The following is a 13,487-nucleotide window of genomic DNA, read 5'->3' on the forward strand; positions in this document are numbered from 1 at the left end:
GGTGCCTGGATATCATGACACTATCATTTGATAGATAACGGGAGTAGACCCCATTAAATTTGCCTTTAAATCCGATTGACTAAATCTTATAATTCAGTTATTTTTTATTTTTTTAAAAAGATTTGTTCACATATTATGTAGATAAAGTTAACTTTTATTGGACGAAGATATCGATTAAATACAATTGATATTATGACACATTTAATAGTAATTTCCACGTGCCTCAAAACTATTTATGTAAAATGATTATGCAAAGAGCATTTGAACTATGAAATAAGCGAAACAGAATATGTGTAAAAAAAGAATTACAAAGAGAATGCTAAGAATAAAAGAAACATAAAAAACTCGAACCAAAATTACATAAATATCATAATCATGTGGATTGTTGACTATAGACCATAGATGCGTAGCAATGCATGCTAGTAACTACAATTCTACAAGGGTTTTGTATTGTTATAAGATATTCATGGATAGTTTCAATTGTAAAAGATTTTTATATTTTTTTCCTCCCCTCTACAAGTAATTTTTTATTTTTATTGTTTTTTGGATAGGAACTAAATCTTTTACCAAAAAGTAAATGTTCAATTCAGATACACAATGGAACTAAGCTATCTTATATTATTGTTGCCCTACGTTTGTCCGTCCTCTTCATATTAATATTTTATTTGTAAAGGAACTTTAACTAATTGCATCATCATCTTGATTAATAATCGAAGGGCTTTCAGAATACACTAAGGCACGCTACAAGGATTTAACAGCCGAACATGGATCAAGGCATATTACCAAAATCTTCACTTGTGAAAGTAATATGGATATAGTCATATTTGAAGAATAATGTAAAATCTTATCATATGAAAACTTTGGGTTGTTTTAAGAACACCTTTTCTAAGTACAATTTTCAAAAATAGTGATTTTAAAAACCAAATAAAAGAGTCTTGGAATCAGATTATACTCTTTCTAAGAAAGAGCGAGTTAAGGTCATATACAATCTATTTCACCATGGTCGCCCAACATTTTTTTGGGTCATTTTTCAACATATATTTCACAAATATCAAACTACCCAATGGATTGTTTAACCTCATTGTTCGCAGGTAATTCATCAAAGCCCATGGTGATAAATATTAAGCAAGTACTGTACTCTATATATTTTTAAAAAAATTATGAAAAATATTTAAACAAATTTTAGAACCTATTTCATCTATTAAAAAAATGTTTAATATCTATTCTTTTTTTTCTTTTTTCTTTTTTCTTTTTTGAGAAACAATTTAGTACCTATTCAAATGTTAACTAACCTTCCAATCAAAATAATAATAATAATAATAATAATTGTTAACTACCTTAACAGACCCCACTAAGAAAGAGGAATAACCAATCAACGAATGACCCCTGTAGAAGAAAACGCGGCATTTAGTAGCATACAATGAGATCTGCTATGCTATGCTGCCCCCCCTATGTCTCTCAGTGTCTCTCTCACCCAATCCCAGTGAATAGAAACCCACCGACTCTCTGAAGAGAGATCAAAGTACCCACCATGGAGTTGAAGCTCTGTTAGCTGGTTGTGAGGATGAAGGCTGAGATCTAAAGATGTCGGCAAAAGGTTGATATGCAGGTTGGGATGCAGGTTGAGTTGTGGTTTGAGGCCTTGCTTCAGTAACATTCTTCTTGGTCCTACTTGCAGAATTAACTCCTTGTGCATATATCACAACAATACAAGTTACAAACATATGACAGCAATAACGATAGCTTACAAACATATGAAGCAAGAAACGAAGTGACTAGGGTTGAACTCTAAATATACTTACAACTTTATCCTTTTGAAGCCTATGTCTCCTCTGCCATGTAGTCTCACCAGTAATGATAGCTTTGCAACCTCTTGAATTGTGCCCTTCTCTATGACACTTCCCGCATTTGATAGTCTTGTTCATTCTAGATACCCTATATGGATTCCTTGGCTCGTCAGGGGCTTTTTTCCTTAGCTTGGAAGGCCTATCAAGTGGCTTGTAAACATGAGGGGCAATAGGTGCAGCATGTCCAATTTGAACCCATTCTGATTGCCCAGACATTGGTTGAATAATCTCCTAGTAAGTTTGAAGATATGTTTCCCTTAGGTATCAAGGATGCACATAATCTTCCACCTTCTCTAGGTTCTTAAAAATAGCAATAATGCCATGTTTGTAATGCAGTCCAATTAAATCCCATATCCTACAGCTGCATGTTCTATTTGTCAAACTAACCACATGCCTTTCACGGTCATTATCAACTTTATACATGAACCTACCAGATGGAGTAGCACAAAAAGGTATACTCTCTAGCTTCAACTTCTCTAACTTGTCTTGAATATTTGCACACACTTTCCCAACATACTTCTCTATACCTTTCCTCTTTTTATAGAGGTTGGTCATTAGCCTAACTCTAATCCACTCTAATATTGCTAAGATGGGCTTGTCCCTAGCCTTCAAAATCATGGAATTGAATGATTCACTAAGATTGTTGGCTAAACAGTCACTTGATGCCTTGCAGGTAAAATGAGACTTAGACCATTAGGCAGGGTTGATGTCAGCAAGATACTCCCAAGCCTTAGGGTCTAGATCCTTTAATTCTTGCATTCTCTTCTCAAACTCCTTAATAGTTATGGCTCCAACACATCTCCATAATGCATCCTTCAACTCCAACCCCTTGTGATCAACTTTGAAGTTATTGTAGATATGCTTCACATAGTACCTATGCTCCACAGTTGGAAAAAACATCTCAATTGCAAGTATAAATCCCTGTTTCACATAGAATTCAATAGAAAACAATATTAGTATGGCATTGCTTTTACTATGGCATTTTTGTTCCTAATAGAAAAGTGACTTGTATACCAGATAAATTCCTACGGTAAAAAATTAAATTTAAAGAGCCTAATATTATTGTGTGCCCTCATAATTACACCAAAAAACAAGGATTCTTTGGACCCAAAAAAAAAGGAAAAAGAAGAAGAATGAAAACAAGCAAAACAAAACATGGTGGGCAAAATCAATGAAGACTACAAAATGCAACACTAAGAAAATCAGCTAAACAATTCAATGCCTAATTGTTAGGGCCTAAAGATGAATTTGCATATTTTTATTGCACAAGTTATGTGGTTTTAAACAAGTTTTGACACTCAAGTTTTGACAAATCAATGCATATTTTTTATTTGATAAGTTAAAAACATTATCAACCATTGGATAACTTGCACTTTGAACGGAACACCTTCCTAATCACTTCTTAGCCATATAAGATCCTAGTTAGATTATATTAAGTCCATGTTTCACACATAATTCAATAGAAAACAATATTAGTAATATGAATAATGAAAACACATGCATGTATTACTGAAGTGAACATACAAAGTTTATACCTTCTGCCTATCACTGATAAAGACAAAATTGAGTTGCTTTGGATTCTCAATATCATCTGAAAACTATTTTTATTGCACAAGTTATGTGGTTTTAAACAAGTTTTGACACTCAAGTTTTGACAAATCAATGCATATTTTTTATTTGATAAGTTAAAAACATTATCAACCATTGGATAACTTGCACTTTGAACGGAACACCTTCCTAATCACTTCTTAGCCATATAAGATCCTAGTTAGATTATATTAAGTCCATGTTTCACACATAATTCAATAGAAAACAATATTAGTAATATGAATAATGAAAACACATGCATGTATTACTGAAGTGAACATACAAAGTTTATACCTTCTGCCTATCACTGATAAAGACAAAATTGAGTTGCTTTGGATTCTCAATATCATCTGAAAACTATTGAAGGAACCAAACCCAAGAGTCAATATTTGGCAACTAATATTTGCCCACCAAATCTTCCTTTTAGGTGGCACCCATCCAATCCTATGATTGGTCTACACCCTCCCAAGAAACCAACCTTCCGTGCATTATACCTTATATACATCCTCCCAAATTTTGGTTGGGAATTTTCATTCTCCATCTCAGTTTGCAAAATAACCCTACTTCCCACATCATTCAACCTTATCATCTCTACATAGTCTCTTAGCTTCCCATGTTGCAACTGCTCATCCCCAGTATTCAAATCAATGGTTTTCCTCTTAGATCTATACACTTGACTCACACTTATATCAACCTTAATTTTATCATTCACATGATGTTGCACACCCTCTATAGTCCAATTAGGGTTTTTGCTAAAATCCTGCATGTACTTCTTAGCAATATAGGCTGATGTTACTTGGCTGTTTTTGAGGGTTCTAGGGTAGGTGCACTCAGGAATCCTTGTATTTATTTGGAAGGTCAACTCCCCACTAACTTTAGATGCATAACACCTCCACCCACACTCATTCTTGCAATAGATAGATATCGTCTCTTTCTCATTTGATTTGAACCAGATATCCACAGGTTTATGTATAACATATTCCCTAAATGCTTGCCTAAACACCTTTGCGTTAGAAAACTTCATTTCTTTACACAGCTTTGGTTTTTTCATTCCAGTTTGAACATTAAACACCTTCTCTGTTGAACTAGCAGCAGGTTCATCATCATCAGACCCTACCAAACTTTCCATGTCATCCTCAACAGGTGGTTCAAGCCAATCATTTTCATCCATACCATCAATTTCCCTAGCATTATCTATTTGTGGGGCATTACTACCTGTTGCATTATTGCTCTATGGGGTCTCAATAGCTACTGCATTACTCCTCTGTGGGGCCTCAATAGCTGCTGCATCACTCCTTTGTGGGGTTGTAGTCTCCCCAAAACCATTCCCCTCAGTCTATGTAAATGCCCCAAATACATCGTGTAAGGTTGAATTTATTCAATCATTTTGTTGGTTTTATTCAGTGCCAAATTTGCTTGTAATTTAACATTTAGAAACCCTGTATTTAGGTGGGAATCATGTAAGGCTAGTGTGTGAAATAATGTGAAGAAAAGCTCAAAAGTGTGCAATCAAGAAGAGCCTCGCGACTGGATCTCGTAACTGGCAAGTCGCCAGAATGGCACATGTGTGAAGTATGCAGGAGGAGCTAAAGGGTCATGCCAACTGTTGCACTACAGGACAAAACCTTCAGTCTGGCAAGGCAGTTAGCTCACGACTCAAACTCGCGACTTGTTCCAGTCGTGAGCTCGAGTTGTCAGAACACCCTGTTTGGTTCTAACTGACTCTTCACATTCCATACACATCCTACTATAAATACCCTTATACCCATGAAATATAGGGATCTTCTAGAGAGAATTTTGAGGGAGAAACCCTAGAGAAAAACAAGATTGACTCATCCACAATCTTCATCCTTTAATTCTCCAAATTCCTCTACTTTCACCCTCTCATTGATACATCCTTGAGAGGTACATTAGCTAAATCCTTATCTCACCATACTCGTATCTATGAGAAAGTATTTTGGTGGTTGGGAAGCAGTATAGAAGGGACTAATTCATTTTGGTTAATGCAATGGGCTATTGCGGGATTCGGTAAAGTAGAGAAGACAAGGTTCGGTGTAACCCTGTTGGAGCAAGAAGCTTGGAGGGCTTAGGTGCACTGGGTAGATTAGGCTTGGAGGGTCTTCTGCTATTAATGTATCCCAACTTTATTCTCTAGTGGATTATTAACCACTTGGAGGGTGGCAGAAATGTTTTACGCCGAGGACTTCGTTTCCTCTTTGATAACACATCGCTATGTTGTCTTTGTATTTGCATCTCTCTTCCCTTAATCTTTGCCTTTTTAATTACTGCTGTGGTTGTGATTAATTATGGTTTAGATTGTTTTACCAATTCTGTTTTAGCTTATTATCATATTCTGCACATACATTGTTTGACTATAAGCTTGTGTTGGTAATTTGTAAATTGGGGGTCTAAACGTTTATAGGTGTTTTATACACTATTTGAACATTCACATCGTCATTAAAATTTGGCCCTTCTAGCCCTTCCTTCAACCAATCAATGTCCACATTGTCATTTTGCTCAGTTTCTGGCACTTCATCTCCTTCACTATCCACATTCACTTCTTCCTTTACATCACTCACATCACCATCCTTATACTCTACATTACCACCTTCTACCACCTCTCCCTCCATACCATCGACATTCTGACCAAGTACTTCAACAGCAAGTGGCTGCTCACCACCTTCCATATATAATACCAACCTATCTATAGGCCATGCTATGTGAATTTCACACATATACAACACCTCAGTATCCCTAGTTATCATTCTTAAGCCTTCCTCCAAATTAGCTCTAGGAATTAGGTAATGATATGTACTTGTACGGGGTGCACCATACTTCTCATACAGTCCTTGTATTTCGAAAAAACTTAGACAATCAAGGTTAACATCTTCATATGCTATGTTGCCACCTATATATTCTAGGTTTGGGTTCCACACAAACTTTCCACCATAATTAATCTCAACAGTCAACTTCAAATCTGCCATTTGCATAAAAATAATTGCTTAAATAAAAATGTTATTTGACAAAAGAATAAAACACAAACATAGCAGAAATAGACAAAAGTGTTTATTCTGTTTTTGGGAGACAGCCACATGAGAATGGACCACAAATTCCACATTTACACCTTTTTTTTTTCTCAATACAAAAAGATTCTTAGGGTTCACACAGAACACAACACAACAAATGACCAAACCACTAGCAACTTTTAGCTCATTAAACAATACATAAATTTTAGTAGTTGAAAATTTCTACAGGTTCCTAACGGTATATGCACATTAAAAAAAAAAAAAAAAATTATTTGTTTTGTAGTTGGGAGGCAACCACATGGGAATGGACCAATGTCTTTTTTTATTATTATATAAATTGCAAAATTCTACAAGAAAATAGCTACAAATAGACCAATGTAAGAGACTTATGAGAAAGCAATTCCATAATTAGTCTTCGACTTATTAACAGGACAAATATGAAGGAGCTTATGAATGTTTGGTTTACGTGGTGCAATAGGAACCAAGAAATCAAGTAACTACCAGCAATCTATCAAGTAACCTACCAGCAATTTAAAAAAAAAAAAAAAAAAAAAATCTACTAGCAATTTTTGAAAAAGAAATCAAGAACCCTAACTATCAAAATCGTACCTGTTGTTTAAATCAAGAGAGAAAATCTTCAATATCCTTCACATGGATTTTGATAGGATTGCCATCTTCTCTTGATGCTGAGAGTTTCACGGGTTGATCTTGATGGAGTGGAACTCAATCTCAAACAGAGGGTGTATGGGTAAAGGGAAGCTTTTTTTTTTTCTCAGGAAAGTGTTTTGATTCGATTGCTATTGTTTTTTTTTTTTTTTTTGGGGTTGAATAGTGTTAGAGTAATGGCAGGGACAAAGGTGGGTAACGTTTGGTTAACGGATTAGACCATAGGTAGGCAAAGTGCCATTTTTTAAATCATAGGTGGGTAAAGTGTTTTTTGGGCAAACCACAGATAGGTAAAATGTAATTTCCCTAATAAGTTATATTTGAATTAATAATAAGTTTTTGTAAGAAAATCTATTTTGACAAATTTAGATTAAAAAAAGTATTAGACTTTCAAAATTTCAAAGTGTACGCAAAAGTATAATAAATTCTATTTGACATTTTTTTAATGTTTGACAAATTTAGATTCATTAATTTACATGTAAAGACACTTAAAAGACAACACTAAAGATGAAATGACACTCAATATAAAATTAAAACCTAAAGACACTTGAAATCAAATTAGAATGCTAGGAAGCTTGACGTAAAATTGGAATGTAATTAAAATCTAATTTAGATTTTTAATTGAGTCTTATCTTTATTATATTACAATACAACATGAAGCAATCCCACATTGGAAATGGTGAAATTGCCTTAAAAAGATAAAGTTACAATTATCTGATTTTCAAAAGTTTGCTGGATTGATTCTCCAATTTGACGACCACTCGAGCAATTATTTACCAAAAATCGATCAAACTTTTTTCTTTGAGGACGTTTAAGGTTTGCTCAAGTTTCAGTCAGGTAAAGTGTATGCAAGGTCAATCAAAGTTTTTGTTTTCTGCAAAATTATGCAAACAAATGTGCCTAACTTAAATTTGATTGTCATTAGTACCATCTAATAACTGTTTTTAACCCCATTTTGTAAGTAATGACTCATCAATTGTACCTCTTCGTTTTCTATATATGCATGTTTGTCCATATTCAGAATTCTAATTAACAAAAAACATAAGAAAGTCTTGAGAATTCTCTAGAATTGCTAAATATAGAATTCAAAGGCTTTATGGTATCTTAGAGGTGATTTACCGTTAACCAGTTGGTAACTATCTTTGAATGGGGGCAAATATCATCTTAAAAACAGCAACATAGCCCGACAAATGCTACAAGACCCTTAATAGTAAATAGCTGACTTCATAAGGCTTAAATTCAAAGGGGAAAACAAAATTAAGAACGATTCAAAACCAAAGAGCCATTGATGCAGAGAATTTTCATTACTTATGTACATTAGAAGCAGCTCCCATGCTACTGAAAAGTCTATAACCACAAAAATAAAATTTCCAGAACCAGCACAATGAATCAATGGCTGGATACAAAACCAATACCCTTGTTCACAGGGACGGACCCAAGTAGAGGGCTAAGGGGGCCCGGGCCCAAAAAAAAAATAGCAAGTAAAATTTTCCAAAAAAAAGGGAGGCGGGGGGCTTGGGCCCCCTGAGTTTTTAGCTCGGGCCCCCTCCCAAAAATCATGAACCTAGCCCATCATTCGGCCAGGAGCCCATGACCCATGTAAAAAAAAAAAAAAAATCTCAGCTCTTAAGTCTCAGCAATCCAAAACCAAACGGAGAAAGCAAAAGATGATGGAAAAAAAAAAAAAAAAAAAGAAAGGAAAGTGAGACTGTGAGAGGCGAGATAGAGAGATAGAGAGATAGAGAGTACTCAGAGATGGAGAGACCCATCTTGATCGGAAACCCATGTCGCCGTGACGGAGAGAGACAGAGAGATAGAGAGCCGTGTCGGTGACGTCGTGGCCCATGAAGCTTGCGAGACTGGAGACCCATCTTCATCTAATCATCTTGCTACCTAGACCCAGTCCTATCTAGTACCCACGCTAGCGAAACCCACGCCGCCATGCAAGACCCACTTGCCGCCGCTGTCGCCCACGGAGACTCATCACACTTATAGGTATTTACTCTTATCACAGAAACTGAGAATCTGTGCTATGATCTGAGAATCTGAGATTCACAAAAACTATGCTAGTGCCTTGTTCATGTTTGTGTTTTTACTGAGAATTTGAGAATCTGTGTTTTTTAGAATCTGAGAAACTATGCTTGTGATCTGAGAATCTGTGTTTTTTTCTTTTTTTGGGCTTTTTGGCTTTGTGACTATCACTCTGTGTTTGTGACTCTCTCTCTCTTGCATTATATAGATAAGAGAGATAATGAGAGAGAGTAGAGTTTGTAGAGATAGTTTTTTCTTTGTTGACTGGTAGTTGGGCATAATACGGACAAGTGGAGTTGGGCAACAGACAAGTGAAAAAAAAAAAAAAGGGTAAAGTTAAGAAAAGTTTTTGTTAGCAGTGTCGGTAGTGGAATTCATTAGGTTAGTGGGTCAAAATTAGAAAGATGGAGACAACACAAAGACATAAATAAAGGCAGAGAGAGACAACACAAAGACATAAATAAAGGCAGACCAAAGACAAAAAGAAAAAAACAAATCATATAATATAGAAAATTTTCACACAAATTTAAGAAAATAACAGTGATTCTTATATGATTTTTATTTTATTTGTAGATCATGAAAAAATCAACTACAATGCTTGATTTTTTTCAAAAGAAAAAGGTTCAACTTCAAATTCTTCCAAAGTCAATGTGGAATTGCCAACAACTAATGTTGCTATTCCAATTCTAGAAAATGTGGATATTCCAATTCTAGAAAATGTTGATGTTCCAATTCCGGAAAATGTCGATGTTCCAATTCCGGAAAATGTCGATGTTCCAATCTCTCAAACACAATTTCAAAGAATTGACCTTGATTCTTTGGATTATAATCCCGGAACACGCAAACAAATATTGGAATATCATGTTAATCAACGTGATGAAATTCGACGAGCTTACATTATAAAAGGTCCGCACCAACCTCCTCTAAAGACATTCAAAAAAAGTTGAAAGCACAATCGTAGCTTTCAAGTTTCTTGGTTTGGAAATTATTCAACATGGCTTGAATATTCTCCTACGACAGATGCAGCTTATTGTCTACCATGCTTTGTCTTTTATAATTCAAATGGGGTTGTGGGACAAAATACATTCATTGTTGATGGATTTAGAAATTGGAGAAAGGTTGGGGGCAAAGATTGTTATTTTCAAGGTCATATAGGAAAAGATCCTAACACAATTCATAGAGTTGCTGAGCAAATGTGTAAGGATTTGATAAACCAATGGTAGCATTTACAAAGGGTAGCTAATCATTTCACTACTGAACAAATTGCAAATAATCGGTTGCAACTGAATGCCACAATTTTTATTGTTCGATATCTTGCCTTTCAAGCTATAGCTTTTATAGGTCGAGATGAAAGTTTTAGTTCATTAAATCGTGGGAAATTTTTAGAATCATTGGGTATTGTGACTTTTTGGAATGAGAAGGTTGCTGAAATAATAGAAAAAGCTCCCAAAAATGCAACCTACACATCACCTAGGATTCAAAAATAAATTCTACATGTTTTCTCAGTCAAAGTGAAGAAGGCCATTCGGGAAGAAATTGGTGATGCAAAGTTTTGCATAATGGTTGATGAAGCTCGTGATGAGTCCATGAAAGAGAAAATGGCTGTGGTTTTTAGATATGTTGATGTAGAAAGCTTTGTGAAAGAACATTTTTTTGGGCTTATTTATGTTGTTGACACTGCAGCTTTGACTCTAAAGAAAGTGATATATTCTTTGTTATCTCAACATTGCTTAGATATACAAAATATTCGAGGGTAAGGATATGATGGAGCAAGCAACATGCGAGGTATGTAGAATGGATTACAAGCTTTGATTTTGAATGATTGCCCATATGCTTACTACATCCATTGTTTTGCACATTGCTTACAATTGGCATTAGTAAAAGCATCAAAACAAGTTGTTCCCATTAGTCATTTTTTTCTTATATTGCTTTTTCTGATCAAAATTGTTAATGCTTCATGCAAGCGCAATGAGCAATTGAAAGTTGTCAATGCTAAAGAAATAGCACGTTTAATTGATCTTGAAGAGCTTGAGACTAGAAGTGGACTTAATCAAATTGGCACTTTACAATGACCTGTAGAAACACGTTGGAGTTCACATTTTAGATTAGTTTCTAGCTTATTAAGGATGTTTACTTCAACTGTTGAAATTTTACAAAATATAATTGATGATGCAATTGATGGAGAACATCGGGCAGAAGCAGAGTCGGCTTATGAGGGTTTAACTTCATTTGAATTTGTTTTCATTTTGCATCTTGAGAAGGAAACTATGGAGATCACTGATAAACTTTGTCAAGCTTTGCAAAGCCAATCTCAAAACATTTTAAATGCCATGCATTTAGTTTCATCTACTAAAGCACTTATCCAAAAATTTAGAGATGATGGGTGGGATGGCTTACTCACCACTGTGATATCATTTTGTGAGAAGCATTGCATTGATGTCCTAGATATGAATGTTCGTTATGTTGCGAGGCGAGGTCGAGCTCGTAATCAACAAGATAACGTTACAATTGAGCATCATTATCGAGTAAATTTTTTTTATGCTACAATAGATTCTCAACTACAGGAACTAAATTATCTGTTTAATGAAGATGCAATGGAGTTACTTAAGCTTAGCTCAGCTTTAAAACCTCGAGAGGCATTAAAATCTTTCAGAAGTAGTGATCTTTGTTTGTTGGTAAAGAATTTCTATCCACAAGATTTCCCTGATTATGACAAACAAGTGTTGTAGAAGTAGCTTTATCATTTTGAGCATAATGTAGTCCAGGATCCAGAGTTCAAAAAATTCAAAAAGTTTATCTGAGTTGTCTCAATGGTTAGTGAGAACTGGAAATTTAGAACACTACAAACTTGTTTATAGAATAGTGAGACTTGTGCTTACTCTTCCAGTTTTTACTGCTACTACAAAACGAGCATTTTCAGCTATGAAAGTTGTCAAAACTAACCTTCGAAACAAAATGGAAAATGATTTTTTGACGGACTCTTTGATGTTATACATTGAAAAGGATATAGTTTCGACATTTAGTTTGGATTCAATCGTAGATGATTTTGAAAATTTGAAAGAGCGTCGAGTTCCCTTTTCATAGATGATTGTATAAAGAAACAATAGTGTTTCGCATCTTTTGTTTTTGTTAGTAGATGATTGTATCTTAATATATTAAGAAACAATGATTTTTGGGTATTTGTCTTGGTTGATAATTTATTAATACTATATGGATGCGTATTTGAAATTTTTTTTTCGCTTATCTCCAGCCGCCCCCCCCCCCCCAAAACTAAAAATCCTAGGTCCGTCCTTACTTGTTTAGTTCAACAATGTAAACTTCAATTTAGGTTGTAGAAGACGCCACTAATTGGCAGTATATTGGCTGAAAACCTAGTTAAACTTGCATTGCCTTGGGTTTTAGGTGTGGAGGACACTCGATGGATACCTCCAGCTCAGCCTTGGTATAAGCTCAATGTTGATGGAGCCACGTTTGGAGCAACACACTCCTCTGGAGTTGGAGCTGTGATTAGAGATGACGCGGGCTATGTTTTGGCAGCTTTAGGCAAAAATATACCTTGTCCACTGGGAGCGTTGGAGTGTGAAGCGAAAGCAATGGAAGAAGGAATAACTTTTGCTTGGGATATGGGCTTTCGTGACGTCATGTTTGAGTGTGACTCGAAGGTTGTCTCCGATTCTATAAATGGGTATTATGAGTCGCCAGCTACTATCGGCAATATTATTGATGGGATCAGGCATAAGCTCAAGGATTTTCAGCAAGTCTTGTTATCTCATATGAGAAGACAGGGCAATCGCCCCACACACCTCTTAGCTCAGCATGCTAGTAGTGTTATTAGTTTTGTAACTTGGATAAAGGAAAATCCTACTTTCATTAAGTCAACTTTGATTCAATGGAAGAAGGAATACCTCCAGCTCAACCTTGGTATAAGCTCAATGTTGATGGAGCCACGTTTGGAGCAACACACTCCTCTGGAGTTAGAGCTGTGATTAGAGATGACGTGGGCTATGTTTTGGTAGCTTTAAGCAAAAATATACCTTGTCCACTGGGAAAGTTGGAGTGTGAAGCGAAAGCAATGGAAGAAGGAATAACTTTTGCTTGGTATATGGGCTTTCTTGACATCGTGTTTGAGTGTGACTTGAAGGTTGTCTCCGATTCTATAAATGGGTATTATGAGTCGCCAGCTACTATCGGCAATATTATTGATGGGATCAGGCACAAGCTCAAGGATTTTCGGCAAGTCTTGTTATCTCATATGAGAAGACAGGGTAATCGCCCCACACACCTTTTAGCTCAGCATGCTAGCAGTGTTATTAGTTTTGTAACTTGGATA

General features: G+C 35.5%; 1 long non-coding RNA gene across 1 annotated transcript; it reads right to left on the minus strand.

Annotated features, from left to right (window-relative positions):
- Positions 1 to 1,342: 1,342 nt before the first annotated feature.
- On the minus strand, positions 1,343 to 7,225 carry LOC115993092. Its single transcript, XR_004092774.1, has 3 exons — positions 7,070 to 7,225; positions 1,803 to 2,768; positions 1,343 to 1,687 (listed from the first exon to the last, which is right to left on the minus strand). It is a non-coding gene; the product is annotated as an uncharacterized LOC115993092 (long non-coding RNA).
- Positions 7,226 to 13,487: the final 6,262 nt, after the last annotated feature.

Source organism: Quercus lobata, chromosome 5, assembly GCF_001633185.2.
Source record: "Quercus lobata isolate SW786 chromosome 5, ValleyOak3.0 Primary Assembly, whole genome shotgun sequence".
NCBI classification, from domain to species: Eukaryota; Viridiplantae; Streptophyta; class Magnoliopsida; order Fagales; family Fagaceae; genus Quercus; species Quercus lobata.